General features: G+C 31.2%; 1 pseudogene; it reads right to left on the bottom strand.

The window, feature by feature from the left end:
* Window positions 1-15,395: 15,395 nt before the first annotated feature.
* LOC120139482 lies at window positions 15,396-19,257 on the bottom strand (annotated as a pseudogene).
* Window positions 19,258-19,572: the final 315 nt, after the last annotated feature.

The raw sequence follows: 19,572 nt of genomic DNA on the forward strand, positions 1-19,572 counted from the left end.
CAAACTGAAATAAAATAAACTTTAGCCACTAAACTGGAAAACAAGCATAAATTGGACACCTTTTGTATATTTAAGTCTTTAGATGAATTGTAAATAGAGATACATATAGGTCGAGTTGAGTTAAATTAAAATTTTAATTTATTTAAATTTTATTTTAAAAATAAATTGTTTTCATCCGTATTTGATTTGATCTAAAATTTAAGAAGATTTCATTTGATTTAAAATTTGACCTAATCTTTTAAGTTAAAACTCGTATCTTATCCAATCAGATCCGATCTAGATATAAAATTTATTTTTATTACATATAATGATCTAATTGAAAAAATAAATAAATATAATAAAATATTATTGTAATTATCTCTAAATATAATAGATGTTTATAATATTATGTCAGATTTGGTTTTTACCCTAAATTTAAACTCGACTCAAACCCACTGATTTTAAATAAGAGATACTTATAATATTGTATCAGATCAAAGTTTTTACTCTAAATCTAAATTTGACCCAACCTAAACTCCAATTTTTAAAATAAAAAGCAGACTCGACCGGGTTGGATCGAATCAAAATCAGTCTCGATAAATTTCCATCTCTAATTATACTTATTCCTTAAAATTATATATATATGAGTTTCATTTATGACATTTTATGCCGTATTCTACTATTCTTACTCATTTATACGGAATTTAATATAAATGTCGTAGGTCAATTAGAAAATTGATATATGCTATATATTTTTCAAAAAAAAAATTAAAGTATAATCATTAAATTAATCATTAAAATTTCATTACAAATTAAAAATGAATAAAACATTGACGATTAATTTAACTATTATATTTTAATCAAATATATTTTTATTTTAAAAATGTCATACGTTAATTTCTGATTAATTTATTAGTCGAATTTCATCATAAAATTGAACAAATGTATTAACGGAATAAAATCATAAAATGAAAGAAAAACACATGTATAACATGGAAGAATCTTATATAATTTATATACCACTATATATTTAACCTTTATTATTTTATTATCTCTTCAAAATATTAATCATTACTCTGTTAAAAAAGTAATTTTAATTCTACAAAAAATAATTTTAATTATAGTCAAGCGATCGATAAAAAAGTATTAGATAGTTTCAGTTTAATAAAGTTTCAAAAATAATGTATTAACCTTAAATATTTGGTAGGAGAATAATATTTGAGGACTATTTTATAAGATTAATAATTGAAATTAACATTTAATTATATTATTCTTTTGACGGTGCTAACAATATAAAATATAAAAAGTTAGATTATAAAAGTGAATTAAAGTTGTATAATTATATTAATATTTTTGTTGAAATTTTAAGAAACGATACAATGTAACTTGAAAATATATATATTACGAGTTGTAATTTTATTAATGTTTTATGTTTTTGGTAAACTATAATGGATCTATACAGTGAATATTGATTAGAAGATGAAGCACATCAAATAATTAATAAAAGGGTTTAATAATACACTTTATATGAATATCATGCTGTTTCGAGACCTGAAATGTGATTTTAATAAATTATATATAATTTATGCATTACGATAAATATATTTATTATATGAGGAAGATCTACAGTTAAGGAAGATAATAAAAAAATATTTTCACAGAAGCTATTAAGTGTTCATATTAATTATTTTTATCTGACAAGAGATTTTTCAAAAACAAAAAAAAACAATCAAGAAAAATTGTTAAAAAGAATTCAAAACTAAACTTAGTGTTATACAAGTGACAAATAGTCTTTATAATTTGATATTCAAATAAATCTATTTTATAGACCACTCAAGTTAATGGTCATTAAATTTATTTATTTTACAAAAGTTAAATAAAAGGATAGTTTAATATATAGTTGGTTGGTAAATTTGTGACTTGTTAATGATCAATAGTCGGTTGTAAATTAATTTTATTTAATTATTTTGTTATCTTAATTAATATTAAATTTTCGAGATAGTAGTAGGTTTCACATATTATTAGTACAATTTAAGGGTGAATAAAACTTAATTCAACAAAAAAGAGGTTTTTTCTTTAAATTTTAAATTATTCAAGTCAATTAATTTTTTGTTCAAATTTTAATTTGATTCAAGCTTGAATTTACAAAGTTTGAATAATCAAAAATGAAAACGACAGTTATTTGGTCTGTAACTAAGTAATTTATTGTTTTTGATTTAGTCCTTGATTTTATTTATTTATAATTAATCCTTTGTTTTAGGTTCATTTTGACCAAATTTAAATCACATGCTCCCTAAATCATGGTAAAGTACATATGTATCTTCAATTCATCTTTCCGAAAATAAATTCCCTCTTTTTACAATTTAATCCTCTAACTTTATATGATTTTTTAATTTCTCATTCATTTTTAAGTCCATTTTAACTAAATTAAACAATATGCTCCTCTATCACTAAAATACTTATATAATTTCAATTACTCTTTTTTGATAAAAAAATTTATCTTTTATTAACTTAGTTCTTACCTTTATTTTATTCAATTTGACCATATGACTGCAACTCTTTGTAATTATTTATTCATATTAATTTCTTAATTTTATGATCCCATCAATACTTTATCCTAAAAATCTCCTCTTTAACAAAATAGAATTGTAAATATACAATTTTAGATTGTATTCGGTTTATTTAATAACATTACAAATAATGTTTACACACGTTAAAAAGAATATGAATACATATATAGTTAGAGAGAGACATTTAAATTAAATCAATCAATACCATAATATTATACATAATTACTTTTAAATTTAAACATAAACTCAAACAAATATTTTTTATTCAAATGAATTAAAAAATTACAAATAAGTTTGAATGATAAAATAGTGTTGTAACTCGTCTAACTCGAATTTTTCCCACTTAACTCGACAGTCTCGACTTAATTGATACTCATCCTTAAACATAATTTTATTGGAAAAGGCAAATTAAATTTAAATGATTATAAATATTATTATAAAAATATTTTTAGTTTATATATATATATAAAATAAATAATTAAAGATCACTATTTATAAAATTTAAGTATTCGGAATTGAATAGATAATTGACATGAATTTAAACAAAACCTTTTTATCACTCTTTTTTCAACCCACCTACAGTCATCATAAATACAGTTTTTATAAAAATGATTCAAAGTTTGAAATTTGTGAATCATAATCTATAATAACAATAATTTGAGATATATTAATTGATCGTGTGGTAAAAATATTTATTATTCTATTTTATGTTGGTTTGAATTTTAATATTTATTTTTAATACGTAATACCCATTTATTTAATAAAAAATACTAATAAATTAGTTTAAATAGTTGATTTTATGTATTTATAGGAGACAAATGAGTTAAGCGATTTACTATTATCTCTTAAAATTTTTGGGTTCAAGTATCATCTACGTAGGAGTTTTAACCTTTATTGTTATGTGATTAATTTTTTTAAAAAATATTATTTTATTTATTCTCCTTTTATAAAATAAATAATAAAAATGGAGGGGGACAGGTAATAAGGAAACTGTGGCCATTCATTACCAAGTAGACCCATTGGAACCCTTTTATTTGATTCCAGTCAATTTTTTCAACTACCAATTAGGAAAAAAACCCCACCCAATCCCATTTTTCTTTTTACTGTTTCGCTTCATTTTCAAACAATACCCGTTTAGGGGTCACATTTTTCATCTCAGCTAGTCCCAAAAATGGTTTTGATTAAAAAAATTACACCTGTTTAATCGCTTCTTAGAATTGAAAATTATCAGTTGTGATATTTACTATTGATTGAGTGATCAATAATATAATATTTTCTTATTTTATATGTTCAAATCTCAACATTTGTTTTGAGAATGTCTTCTAATTAATAAAAATAGTTCTAATGATTTGCAGTTTGAAAGTTAATTATTTTGAATTAGGTTGAAAAATAAACTTCTTTAAAAAATTAGACTATAATGCATGTAGAATTATTAATTAGTAAAATAAGACATCTTCAAATTTATTTTGGGATCTAAATCATTTTCTCACTTGACAAGTTTCGTGTGTATTATAGCAAATGACTTAGATCTCAAAAATAATTCTAAACCACCCCTATTTTCAACAAAAAAAAATCCCGCATATACTATTTCCCTAGTTTTGCCCCAATTTAAAGTAATATATTTTTTTTTTGAAATTGAAAATTAACTCATTCAATGGAAAATTCTATATGAACGTTGCACATCGAAACATATCACTAATGTGTACCAAAAAATTATTAACTAAATTGTCTTATTAAGCATATAATTTTTTTTCAAAACATGTCTAACGTTTAGTTTAAGTTTCAATTTTATACCTCGTTGTTAAAAACTTAACAACAATACTAATATGACATGACATGTCAGTTTTTCATTTTTTTTTTAAATTTAACATCACCTTTATTTTGGTTGTCAATATTTTTTTAGTCATTCTTGCTTTTAACGTTAATTGCACTAATAACTCTTGCAATAGATGCAGACACTCAACTAATTAGTTAAGTTAGTCATTTAAGTTAATTTCATTATATTTTGTATTAACTTATATAATAATATCACTAAAAAATAAAAAAAAATTCAATGATTATAAGATTAAAATACGACACTTAAATTAATGATTGAAAAACTTAAACACTCAACTATAGTATGAATTTTTTATTATATTGAATTTAACACTTACTTATCATTATTAAATTAAAAGATTAATTTTTCACTTTTAAATTTCTTTTTGTGCATATGGTGTTAGATTTGAGTGTGAGTCCAAATAGTAGAATCTTCGAAGAATTTCATCACAGTTATTTAGAGTGCAAATACCTTAATAACCTTGAAGGTATTATATTCATAGGATCTTTATTAAAATTTCGAAAATTTGATATATAATCTCTATTATTTCTATTTTGTTTCATACCCTGATTTAAACCTATTCATATAATCGTACTTTTGTTTTGAAAATTTCATGAAACTATGATGGTTTAAGTGGAAAGAAATGATTTAAGTTTTTATGGATTTACTAAAAAATTATGGGCCGACTCGATGACCTAACGTGATATTTTTAGATCGGTCGAATTTTTCAAGTCGGTTTGGGTGTTCTATGTATATATAAATATTTAACATTCTTTACAAATCAAATATAATACAATTTATCTTCCAAGATTTTGTCATATTTTCAAGTTTTTTCAATTTCCAGCATCACTCTTTAGTTTACAATAGTTTTCATCAATAAAGTTGCAATAGAGTTATAAGGTGGCGTTTGGTTCGCATGAATCCCTTGGAATTATGGGGATTTGGAATCCAATTCCACCACTTTCCCATGTTTTCTAACCCCTCAGACCGATGCGGATAACCCGATCCAATCTGGAGTGTCACAATAGGGCCATCGGAGCGACCCACTGTAAAAATAGCGAAAAATTTAAAATTTTTATTAAAACATGTAACTCATAAAATGATTTATCAGTATACATGAATAAAATAGATTTTTAGACTCAAATATTAAAACAAAATACAATTACATGCCCCCTAATCACTTGTACCATACTCTGCAAACAACGCCGGAAGAACTCCCTTACTGAAGTCGATAACTGCACTAGTACAATTCTTTTAACCTGCAACGGTGAGTAATCGAGTGAGCTTCTGAAAGCTCAGTAATACAAAACTACCAGGTGATGCTACAAGACATGCCAATAAATGGAAAGCCATATCATTTCCTTATTTAATCAGACATATACTAATTTTCGGAATAATCTATGTTCCACTGGTAGTTCATCGAAAGAAGCCATAAAGATCTTAGATCGTAAGAAGCATTTAATATGATGTTTTCAGGAGATCAATAGGATGTCTAGTGTGTTCCAATCAAAACCAGTGAAAAGATATAATCTTTTAAACCATAGCGAAACCCTCCAACCAAACTCCATTATGCAGTTCCCCAGAACTGTGTCCGTAGGGCTTACCCCAAGCACATAGCAAAAGGAGCCACCTAAGGATATGCCTTAGGGCCCAAGGGTATCCTTAGGTCCGTAAGGTCTTACCAGCTGGATCAGGGCTATGCCTCCATACTCCAGAATCCTATCCATAAAAAAATCCGATATAAATCAGTTTTAGCCATAAATCGTAAATATGAAATAAATCGTATAATTGATTTCCACCTGTACATAAATAGTCCAATGATTAACCCAAGGAGTGCTTGGGGTCTGAGCCTACCCAAGGATCACTTAGGTCCGTAAGGAATTTCCAGCCTGATCAGAGCAGTACTCCAGTCTACCCATATAATATCCCAATAAACAATTCCATTAATAAACAATATTTTTCATGGTCCATAAAACAATAACCATCATTTCATTCCAGTGAAACAAGAAACCTGATAACACATTTCAGGTACCATAATTCATAAACCAATAGTTTCCATGATTCCAAAATTAAAAATTCATATTTTTCGGTGAAAACCATAATTGGAAATCACATACCATGTTGCCATGGTTCGTCAACCAGTAAATCAATACTTTTGTTAAAACTTATTTAAAACATATAAACCATCATGTTGTACATATGGAACACACTATAGGATCAAATTATTTTCAGAGGTGGTTTGTAGTATCAGAATGTATAACAAGAAACTTGTACAATTTGATTGGATTTCAAGAAACGAGGTTCTATTGAAGAGAATCAATTAATAATCGATCTAGGTAGACATTTAAGGTTGATACTTTAGAATTCCCACTATGATTTCATGTACATCAGGAATAACCGAAGTGATTTGAGTTGATAAAGAAGAAACGAATATTCAGGGCAATTATCATCCATGTCAATGATCGGATTATCGAACAACTTGAGCTGAACAACTCTTAGAACTAATGCATGTTGATAGATCAATTCATTTCCTTCCTGGTATCACTCTATAATACCAAAGATCATGTCCATAGATCATATTCAGAATCATCATGATAGATCTTAAGGAGACGAATAGAAATTCTAACGGTTTTTAATTCATTTACATGTTTCAACTAATCAAAATATCGACGTACTGAATTTATGGTTCATAACCCTAGGGATGATATGTCATGTAAGTTATTCGAGTTTCCAGACTCATCCCAATCACTTACTAATCTTCAGTCCTTGAGGTTATTTAGTTCATTTAGCATTCAAGTCCATTCCAGTTACTCGGGGGATTTTCAGGTAATCCAGATGTTTCTGAATTTCGGATACGTATTGTACTTTCGTTCAATTAATTTGGTATTCAAGGTTGATTTGTCTAACAATACAAATTCTTAGTACTGAATGCGATCTAGAGTTGAGCTGAGCTAAGTACTTTCATAATTATTATCGATCCAAACTTGTGAAGACGAACACACATTCAAGTTGTAACCCCCTCAGACCGATGTGGATAGCCAAATCTGATCTGGAGTGTCACATTAGGGCCACCAGAGCGACCCACCGAAAAAATAGCGAAAAATTTAACTTTTCTTAAAACATGTAAACTCATAAAATCATTTATGAGTACAAAATAAAATTTACCAGTATTCGAAATAAAACAGATTTTCAGACTCATATATAAAACCAAATACAATTACATGCCCCCTAATCACATGTACCATTCTCTGTGAACAACACCGAAAAAACTCCCTTTACTGAAGTCGATAACTGCACTGGTACAATTCTTTTAACATGAAATGGTGAGTAATAGAGTGAGCTTCGGAAAGCTCAGTAATACAAAACTACCAGATGATGCTACATGACATGTAAAAAATGGGAAACCATAATTTCCTTATTGAATCAGCGTATACCATTGGGTGGAATAATATGGGGTTCTATTAGAAGTTCATCGAGTAAAAGCCATGAAGATCATAGTTCATAAGAAGCATTCGTAGTATCATTTTATGAGTCGAAAAGATTGTCTAGTGTGTTCCAATCAAAAACAGTAAAAATATATAAATCTTTTAAAATCTAGCGGAACCCTTCAAAACTCCATGCTTCCCCAGAATTGCATCCGTAGGCTTACCCTAAGCACACAACAAAGAGAGTCAACCTAAGGATATGCCTTGGGGCCTATGGGCCTACCCAAGGTATCATTAGATCCGTAAGGTCTTATCAGCTGGATCAGGATGTGCCTCCATACTCCGAATCCTATCCATATAAAAATCCGGTAAAAATCAATTTAGCCATAAAACGTAATACCTAGACCGTTATCCAGTATATGTCATAATCGTAATAATGAAATAAATCGTATAACTGATTTATGCCTCACACCATAAGTAGTCTAATTAACCTAAGGGAGTGCCTTGGGCCTAAGAGCATATCCAAGGATCACCTTAGTCCGTAAGGATTTACCAGCTTGATCAGAGTTGTACCTCCATACTCCAGTCTACCCATATAATATCTCAATAAACAATTCTATTAGTAACCAGTTTATTCACGGTCCATAAAACAATAACCACCATTTTATTCCAGTGAAACAAGAAACCTGATACACATTTCAGGTACCCAGAATTTATAAACCAGTAATTTCATGATTCCATAAATCCAGAACAATTCATAGTTTTTGATAAAAACTGAAATCAAATATCACATACCATGTTGCCATGGTTCATAAACCAGTAAATCAATAATTTTGTTAAAACTCATTTCAAAACATATAAAACAGTCATGTAGTACACGTGGAACACACTAGAGTATCCAAGTATTTCCAGAGGCAATTTATAGTCACAGTATGGATAACATGAAGCTGTGCAATTTGATTGGATTACAAGAACAGGTTCCATTGGAGAGGATTGATTACTAACCGATCTAATCGGCACCTAAAGTTGATACTATAATCCCACTATGTTTTCATGTGCATCAGGAAAGTGTTCAAGAATGCCTGGAGTGATTTGAGTTGATAAAAAAATGAAGGTTCAGGATATTTACAGTCTATGTTGATTGATCAGATTATCGAACAACTCTTAGATGAATAGTTCCCATAACTAATGCATGTCGACTGCTCAATTCATTATCCTTCTATGGCATTAACTCTTTAATACCAAAATGTATATACATAGATTATCTCCAGAATCATTGCTGAATATATCCTCCAATAGTCTTATTTCATTTCCACATTTAACCGTATCAAGAATGCTGAGTATTTGATTTGGTTCGTTACCATAATAACAATACCATTATGCAAGTTCATTAGTGTTCCCAGACTCATCCAAATCACTTATTTAATCCCCAGTCATAAAGATTACTTAATTCCTTTAGCAGTCAAGTTATCTCGGTTACTTCAGAGTTTTTTTCTTCAGGGTAATCCAGACGTTTCTGAATTTCATATACATATTGTACTTCCGTTCAATTTAATTTGGTCTTCGTTTTTGATTTGTCTAACGAATATACATTTCTTATTACCGAATGTGATCTAAAGTTGAGTTGAGCTGAGTACTTTCAAAATTATCATCGAACTACACTTGAGAAGACGAACACACATTCAAGTAACATTTATGCCGTTCAGGTACTGACATATCCTTAAGATTGATCAACTCACTTAATCTGTGTTCCATAACTTCTAAAGGTAGTCCAACACCTATTTTTATTTGGATTCCTTAATTAATCCAATACATTTACTTAGTATAAGCCATAAGGGTATTTTGGAAATTTTGGTGTTAAGTTTTATTCCATTCATTTCAGAGCTCGAGGATATACAATCATTCTTGAGATTGGTGATATTCTTAGGTCATTTCCATTACAGAGGTATTCTGGTCATTCTACAGATCCGATGTATTCAATCATTTTCTTCTATCATGTTATTATTTATACCATTTTATCATCTATTTCAGTCCCTTCGAACAATTCTGATAAAAGAGCACCCCGATAAATTATTCTTTATTTACTCGTAAATCAGATATTTTAGTCAAATGCTGCTCAGATTTTTACCAACGGAATATCAAGAATTTTTCTACACTAAGTCATGATCTTAACAATCAATTCGTACTTAATCAAGTTAAGTACAAATCCTCAAAGTACTTTTTCATTCAGGGTCAACTCAGACTATTTTACCTCTCAATGGCATTTTCGTAATTTCTTAACCAGATAATTTCGATCCTATGGTCAATTGTTTTCCCGAACATTCTCTGATCTTGAAATTATTCCTTAATAAACTTTTAGCATCTTGCGCAAACCCTTTTTGGCATTAAAAATCAGTTATCCAAATTTTCTAAACAAAACTATTATTTCTCATGCACATCTATAATTATATCGGATCAATATGTCTTTTTAGAGTTATTAACTAACTTCCAGGGATAATTCTTGTCATCCTACAACATAAAGGTATTTTCGTATTTTACCCTACCAGAGTATTCTCATAATTTTCCATCCAAGTACCTTTAACATTTAACCTTTGATGATATAATATAAGTTACAAATTCATGGCTGATTTTTATCACTAATCACAAACTTGTAATTTAATTCTAACAATTCATCAATCTCTTATATTCGTCATTCGATCCGTATCAGTTACAGAATTTCTACCACATTCATCTCGAGTGTATAAATTATTCAACTCCACAAAAGTGACCAACATTATCTTATTCATTCATTTACCAATATCAACATGTTCCATAAAGCATAAAGAGTAGTAAAGTATTACCTCGATTTCTGTGCAATACTGATTAACCATAAAATTTCATTCGAACACCCTCAATCTTGAAATCATCTTCCAATATTTCCTCAGATCCATATCAACAGAAATTACATAAAAAACGGAGCTTAATTCTGAAAAACGATCGAATCGGATGATAAATCATTGAAAAACAGCTTACCGGGTTCACTTTGGCGAAACGGACTTCGGATTCGGATTCAGGATGTCAAAAGCATAAAATATGACTTTTTGAAAATTTGAAATTTTCGGTCAAAATCAAAGTCAACGGGTTTGACTGAGAATTTTGAGGTCTTCGGGTTTGAATTTCGAAAAACGGACTACAGAATGGAACGTCGAAAAATGTCTGGATAGGTATATTCGGTCGAAGTCAAAGGTCGTTTAATGCCCGGTCAAAGCCGGTCAAAGTTTTGATCAACTGGTCAACCCCAGTCAACAGTCGACCATTTTACACAAGTATCACCCTAACATAATTAATTACTAATTAGCCACATTCTACAAATATTTACCAACTAACACCAAATTTACACAAATAGCACCCAAACAGAAATTAATTACAAACGATACCCACTCTCGGGGTGACGCGGGGCGCGTGAACAGTAACACGGTGTCGGAAAATATCGAAAAATTTCCTAAAAATTATTTTAAGCGATTTTGAGGTACTTACAAAGCTCGGTTCACAATTTTGAACGGCGGAGAGCTCGATTCCGAAACGTCGGAAACTTTGATGGTCTCACCCCTCCACGCGCCAGTGACGACGGAGAAACGGAGAACACTGGTGGACTCGTAACGATGCAAGGAACACGATGGTGTGGGAGGTGTTGTAAATGGATGATCAGATCGTCGTGAATCGACGAAAAACTAACTGAAATCGAGTTATTACCGATGATATTTCCGATTGAAATTAACAACGAACGGTGACGATTCACGACGAAAGGTTTGAGGGTTTTGTTCCTCGGTCGAAAACAAACATGGTAGTTTCGGTTCATCGATCGGAGGTCGGACGGCGAGTAGATCGGAGTTGAAAGGAGGGTTGTTGGAGAAGGAAAACTGAAATTTTTTTCCAGAAACATACGGGAATGGGGGATTTATAATTCAACTCATAATAAAATGGGTAAACCATAAGTTTAGTCACTGAACTTTCTGCACTTCTTAAAATGATCTTCCAACTTTGAATTTTACAATTTAATCCACCGTTTCTTTCAAAATAACAATTAAATCCAATACTTTATAATTTCTAAATTTAGCCCCTAATTGGGGTGTTACACAAGTAATATCTATTCCATTCAAGTACTGACATAGTATTATCGTTGATCGACCCACATAATGTGTTTTCCATAACTTAGGGCAATGTCACATTCATATTTTTTTAATTTCTTAATGAATCCAAGACATTTATTTAGTCTAGACCATAAGAGTATTTTGGTCATTTTAGTGCTCAATGTTTTCCATTCATTTCAAAACTTAAGGATAACCATTCATTCTGGGCTTAGTGATATTCTTGGGTCATTCTTATTCCAGGGTATTTTAATCATTTTACAGATTCCGAGTAATTAAATTTCGTCCAATCTTATTACTTAGTTTAAACTTATCATCTATTATAATCCTTTCTAACAATTCTTATAAAGAGCACCATCAATAATTTATTCTTCAAGTATATGCTCTTAACTCGGAGATTTTCAGGTCAACTGCCTTCTCAGATGTTACAAACAGGTTATCAGGAATTTTCTGTACAAAGACGCTTAACCATTAAATCTGTAATTTATTGAGTTAAGTACAATCCTCAAAGTACTATCTCATTTAGGGTTAGCTCAGACTTTTACCTCTCAATGACATTTTCGTAATTTCTTAACCAGACAATTTCAGCATTAACTCTTAACCAATAATAATTTAGAGATCCTATGATTAATTGCTTTCCTGAACATTCTCTGATCTTGAAATGATTCCCTTAACAGACTCTTAGATTCTTGCTCAAATTTTCTTGGGTTAAAAACCGGTTATCTATATTTCTAAACAAAACCAGCATTTCTTATGCACATCAGTAGTTTCATCAGATCAACATGTCTTTAAAACCTCTTATCCAACTTCCATAGTCAATCTTGTCTTTTTATAACATAAGGGTATTTTCGTAATTTTACCCTATCGGTATTCTCATAATTTCTCATCCAAGTACCTTTAACATTTGACCTTTGATGAATAAATTATAAGATACAGATCCAGATTGATTTCTTTATTACCAAACACAGAACTTGAAATTTAATTATAACAATTCCTTAATTTCTTATAAAAGTCCTCTAACCATAATCAATTACCAAATCTCTACTGTATTCGGCTCGAGTGTAGAAATTAATTAACTATACAAATGAGACCAACATTATCTTATCCATGCATTTACCAATATTCATATGTTCCATAAAGCATAAAGAGGTAGTAAAGTATTACCTCGATTTTCGTGTCATACTGATCGACCATATAAATTCCATTCGAACGTCTTTGATCTTGAAATCATCTTTCAATATTTCCTCGGATCCAAATCAACAGAAATTACATCAAAACGGAGCTAAATTCTGAAAATAGATCGAATCGGATGATAAATCAGTGAAAAATAGCTTACGGTTCGAATTTGACGAAACGACTTCGGATTCGGATTCAGGACGTCGAAGCGTAAAATATGACTTTCTGAAAAATTGGAATTTTCGGTCAAAGTCAACGGGTTTGATTGGAATTGCGAGACCTTCAGGTCCACATTTCAAAACAAACTGCGGAATCAGATTTGGAACGTCGAAAAATATCATGATAGGTATAATCGGTCAAAGTCAAAGGTCGTTTAATGCCCGGTCAAAGTTTCGGTCAACTGTGGTCAACGTCGGTCAACTGTTGTCAACGGTCGACAGTCGACCATTTTACACAAATATCACCATAACAGAAATTAATTACCAAATCAGTCACATTCTCTAAATATTTATGAAACTAACACCCGAATTTTACACAAATAACACCCAAACAGAAATTAATTACAACCAGACGATGTCCACTCTCGGTGGTGGCGCGTGCGATGCGTGAACAGTAACCCTGTCGGAAAATTCTCGAAAAAATCCTAAAATTATTTTAAGCGATTTGAGGCACCTACAAGCTCGATTCACAATTTTGAACGGCGGAGAGCTCGATTCTGAAACGTCGAAAACTTTGACGGTCTCACCCCCACGCGCCGGATGAGAGAGAACACCAGTCGAAACGACAAGGAACACGATGGTGCGACGAAAACGGATTGTCATGAATCGACGAAATCAAACGATACGATGAAATTACGACAAACGACGACGATTCACGACGAAATGTTTGAGGGTTTTGTTCATCGACAACAAACACGATGGTGGTTTCGGTTCGTCGATCGGAGGTCGGACGACGAGTAAATCAGAGTTGAAAGGGGGGTTGTTGGAGAGGAAAAACTGGGAAGAAATCTGGAAAATCATACGGGAGGGGGATTTATAATTCAACTCATAAGAAAAATGGGTAAACCATGAGTTTAGTCATTGAACTTCTTGTACTTCATAAAACGGTCTGCCAACTTTACGATTTTACAATTTAATCCCTAATTTCTTCAAAAAAATACTAATTAAATTCACCACTTTATAATTTCTTAAATTTATCCCCTAAATTGGGGTGTTACATGTTTGGTTCAAGTTTTCCAAGGGAATTGGAATCCCTCATGGCTTCAACTTTCCATCAAATGAGGGAAAGTGAATTCCATCCATTCTATGATGGAATTCAATTCCCTTGTTGGAGGGAATTAAAATTTGATCATACTACCCTCATCAATCTTCCGGTAACTTATTCATATATGAATAAAATATTTTTTATTATTTCAGGTCGGTTTTTTTAAGTGTGATATTCGGGTCGGGTCGAGTTCGGTTTAGGGTGAAAAATACCCGACTCGAAAATATATAATTTTACCTTATATATTTAGGAATAATTAATAATACCCCTCTTTATATTTTTTTTCAATTAAGTCACTGTTTTTATTGAATAAAAATAATTTTTTTTATTATTTCGGGTCGGGTCGGATTTCTAATTCATATATTCGGGTCGGGTCGGGTGAAATTTTATTTTGGTCGGGTTGAGTCGGTTTTTTAAGTGTGATATTCGGGTTGGGTCGGGTTCGAGTTTAGGGTGAATACCGACCCGACCTGACCCAAAAAATATATAATTTTACTTATATATTTAGGAATAATTACAATACCCCTCTATATATATTTTCAATTAAATCACTGTTTTTATTGAATAAAAATAATTTTTTTATTATTTCGGTTGAGTTTCTAATTCACATATTCGGGTCGGGTCGGGTAAAACTTTATTTTGGTCGGGTCGGATCTCGGATGCAAGTTCCCTTGTTCTCGGGTCGGGTGGACTTAAAACCCGACCTAACCCGACCCATGACCATCCCTAATTGGGATGATTTTAACTTAGGATGTTTATTAGCTTGATTTTTATAATTTATTAAAATGAATATCAATCAATAAAATTAAAATTTACTTTTTTTAAATTTTTATAATATTGCTACATGTAATTTATAAACAAACTAAAATTAAGCAAAAAAAAACAAGAAGGGCAATCATGTCATTTTATATTACTAAAATCAAATTCATCTGACATGTCTGCGAACCAAACAGAATATGGAATTGGATTTCAATTCAATTCCTGCCAACCAAACAGAATGTAATTTAATTCCAATTCTTAACAGATTCCAATTCCCTCAGAAACATTCTAGCGAACCAACGCCACCTAGTGTTGATAATGCCAATTAATCAATTCGTTGTATGCCAGTTCTCACTTTCAGCAGTCTGCAGGTGGTATATCTTCCTATACAATTTAAACCAGACATGGAAAGAAAGAGTCGGCAGCAATTACCAGGATTTGAATACAGATGCGTAAAAGAATGACGTCATTGTGCCGAAATAGTACTTCATCCGAACACTATGTTGAAGGCGCCACATCGAAAGAATGAAGGATTTCTTCCAATACTGCTCTTGTATGGGTATCGAGAGGACTTTCAGGTTTGTCTGAATGAGCAATATTAAGAAGGTAGAGCTCTTCGACGCCACAAAAGCTGCCGAAAGATCCTCTTCATTCCTCCCCTGCTGCTATCCACTTTGTACTCAAACTCGTACACTTGTAAGCCTCCTTGACCCTGTCTCTCGGCAACTCCAATTACCTCAGCATCCTTTGTGCTTTCCTATAAATGAAAAGAGTACTGTATAAAACAACATTGTTCGAATTTCCTTAAACATCAGAACTGAATAAAGATAAGAAAACCAATCATCTTTAATTGAACATATATTCTAAATACAGAAAAAATGTTCAGCACATTACAATGCAGGAAGACATCTTAATATTTATATAAAGACATCAGATATTCCACATTTGTGATAGTCCCTATGTTACTCGGGCTTAGCTGCGACTATCAGATACGGGCATGCTCAGATTTTTCATAGTTTTTCCATGTATTTGAATAACCATTGAAGGTCATTTTGTCATATACTCGTATTCATATGTCGGACACAAGTGTTGGACATGAGTACGTCAACAAAAAACGAAGTGTCAAAGCAACAATGGGTAGTCCCTGCACCTATAAATGTGACTAAATTATATGACTGGTCAGTTGTGTGCTCACATGTTGTAAGTACTGCAAGTAACTAGCATGAAGAAAACTACAAAACACTGAACGGTCAAAACCTAACGTTTTCTTTTACCACATATTTGCACGTGCTTCATCATTTCAGAAGTTACTACAAATGTAGTCGTACAAAACATTTCTCAAAGCAAGTATTTCGAAGTACAAAATGAACTCATAATCAACGCATGGAAGTTCGTGTAGTAGGTACACAGCCATCATTTCCTCTGTAAGCAAGGTTTTATTTATCCTTTTATATCCAATTTTAAGAGAAGCAAACAAATAGATATTGTGACCAAGATATGAGAAAGAGAGATGAATAAGACATTCAACACATAGAGCCATAGTCAGTGTTTTATAGTACAATGAAACCAAATTCATTACCACCGGTGACTTCTATTCGTTACTGTTTTTTCTTCTCAAATTCTGGTGTCGCCTAAAGGTTGTAGAAAAGGTCCCAATAATCCAACTAATTTCATATAATTACCAGCAACGGTAAACTGTATCATGCTTTTGTTTTATTAGGAAAAACAAACTGAGTGTCGGGATTCAAGCAAAGTTTCAGAAGACTTGATTCAGGTGGTTGTTAAGCAAATGTAATATATGAAGAGACTTTAAATTGCAGAAGTAGAACTTTTCTTTAACAAGTTTTTATCTGTGCCTATACTCGTAAATTGTAACCAATAGGAGCTAAACACAACAACACACAAAAGGTTTTTTTTTTCAAAAATAAAAATAAAAAATTAGGAGACGGGTTATCCGGGGTTTGAACCAGCACTGAATGTCAATTGAAGACAATGTAAATCCTTTACCACTGCACCAATTGCATAGTTGAGATAGAACATACATAGATACATGAAGGCCAAAAAGAGACATGCACAAGGTACATGAATTTTTCTGGAATTTTGCAAAAGGAGAAAAATAGCGAGTGATAGAGAAAACAAAATATAAAAGAAATTCAAAGATCATAAATTAGGTCCCAAAGGACACCAAAAAGGTTAGAACTAGAACTTTCAAAATGGAGCTCTCAGTTAAAAAACTTGGGGAGAGACGGGGATAAGATGGGTGGTGCGTGAGCTATAATATCACTTAGCGAAGTCAAGTCACATGCGCCAAATAAGGAAAGACTTCCTAAACTAGTGCTATGGGAGGGCACAGATAATCTCGATGAATATACATTTGTTTAACCAAGTTCTAAGTCTAACAAGGAAATAATCTACATTCAAAACATTTGGGATGCATAGAGGGTCCTAATTGGTCAGTCAAATACCCCTAAAATTCTAGAAATTTTCTATGAATGATCATATTCATAAAGGCAACTTCTCTTTTTTTTTAAAAAAAAATTCCAACTACACTTGCAGCCATATGAAAGAACAAAATCTGGTTAACATTGGATAGAATGAACAAAATTTGTTCTCAAAGGGCCTTAATTCTCAACATGGAGAACATCAGTGACTATTAATCTATTATCTAACAATACGATGTATCCGTTCAATAAAAGAAAGAAAGGACATGAATCACGCATGTAACTTTTGTAAAAAAATATGAAGAGAAATATATAGACAACAACATGGTGTTGGTTCAGCTTTTTATCTACAAATGTACACTACTAATTTGACAATTGATGAACACTTTACAATGTATTGTCCTAAATATAAGAAGAGAAGTAAGGAGATTCTAACCAGGCATCAGCAATTCTACACTTTTTCATCAAGTTCATTTATATTTATCTATCTCTCCCCTTCTTAGTCTTCACACTAAAACAAAACTGTGCTTTCTAACACTAACCATCAAACTGTTGTTATTGACCTAGGGGTGAACAAAACTCGATTCAACTCCAAAAATTGAATTTTTCCAATTCAACTCGTAATTTTATAAACTTGATTCGACTTGTTTTTTTTTTAATTTGTGTTGAGTTATAAATAAACCGAATGACTCAAAATTTTTAATAATTAGTGGATTGATTTTTAAGTTCGACTGTAGTCTCTCAACTTTGCATGACAAATGTATCACATATGAAGGAATATATATGTATATCATATGATCATAGATTCATAGAAATTCATTTCAATTGGAATAAAATGGTACCATAACATTACTAATTATTTACAATTAAATTCAAACAAAAACTCGAACAACTCAACTAGAAAAAAATTCAAACAAAGTTTGAGTTATAAAATAGGTTTCGTCAATTCAAATAACTCAAATATCTCAAAAAATTTTTGACTCGACTTGATCGAATATTCTCGCCAAATCTACATGAAATTATTTATCTTGGTGGACACAGATCATGAAAACACAAATACATTCCTCAGAGAAAAATATGGTAATGGTTGCCATGGAAGTGATGAAAATAAATAAATAAAGGATTTCGTCGATAGTACCTTGCGTTTTTCAGCTTGTATAAGTTTATCAGCCACAAATTGAGGAGTGCCAAATTCTCCAAGGCTGTTTAAACGAACCGAGTTCACAACAACCCCGACATTGTTACTTCCCATATTTGCTTCCTCAAACAAACAGTAGCCCCAGCTTTCTCAACCTTAACCACCCGAATAGTTCATTAATTACACCAGAAGTTAGAGGTAAAATAGAAAGCTTCATGCTTTATCTTATAAATGATAAACAAGTACCTTAATCCAAGAAGAAGGCCTAAGAAGAGTGAAACCCTGTTCATAATCTACGTATCTTTCGAGCTCCAAATCTTTAACACAGAGCTTTGGCATTTCCAGGCAAAAACCCAATGAAGAAGAGGGCGAGAGCTGAGGAATTAAGGCTTCTCTTGGTGAGGGTAAGTGGAGAGCAAGGTATCTTTGCTGGGATTTTTTTGTTTTCATGAGAATGGCGTTTGAGAGCTTTGGGCATGGAAGAAGGGAACTTTGGAGAGGACGATGGTAATGGCTGTAGTAGGGGTTCGGTTTGAGAGAGGGAGGCAAATTTGGGAAGCCATTTTAGTGAACAACAAGCAAGAGGCTATTTTCCGGGATAAAACTGAACATTCCTAGTTGGTTAAAATATGCTCCAAGTTTGTAACATTTTATTTTAGGATAAACATATCCATTTCTACAGTATTTCGACTTAATATTTTATTTTAAAATCAAAAAACCTCGATTTTAGATCATTTATCATTCATTGACTAACAATTTTTATTGACAGAGAAACTTTTATCTCAGAACAAAACATTATAACTAAATTGCTTAAAATAAATACCAAAATGATAATTTAATTAAACATTCGCTTTTTTTCTAGTACGTCATTTAAAATT

This window comes from Hibiscus syriacus, unplaced genomic scaffold, assembly GCF_006381635.1.
Source record: "Hibiscus syriacus cultivar Baekdansim isolate YM2019G1 unplaced genomic scaffold, ASM638163v2 tig00110761_pilon, whole genome shotgun sequence".
NCBI classification, from domain to species: Eukaryota; Viridiplantae; Streptophyta; class Magnoliopsida; order Malvales; family Malvaceae; genus Hibiscus; species Hibiscus syriacus.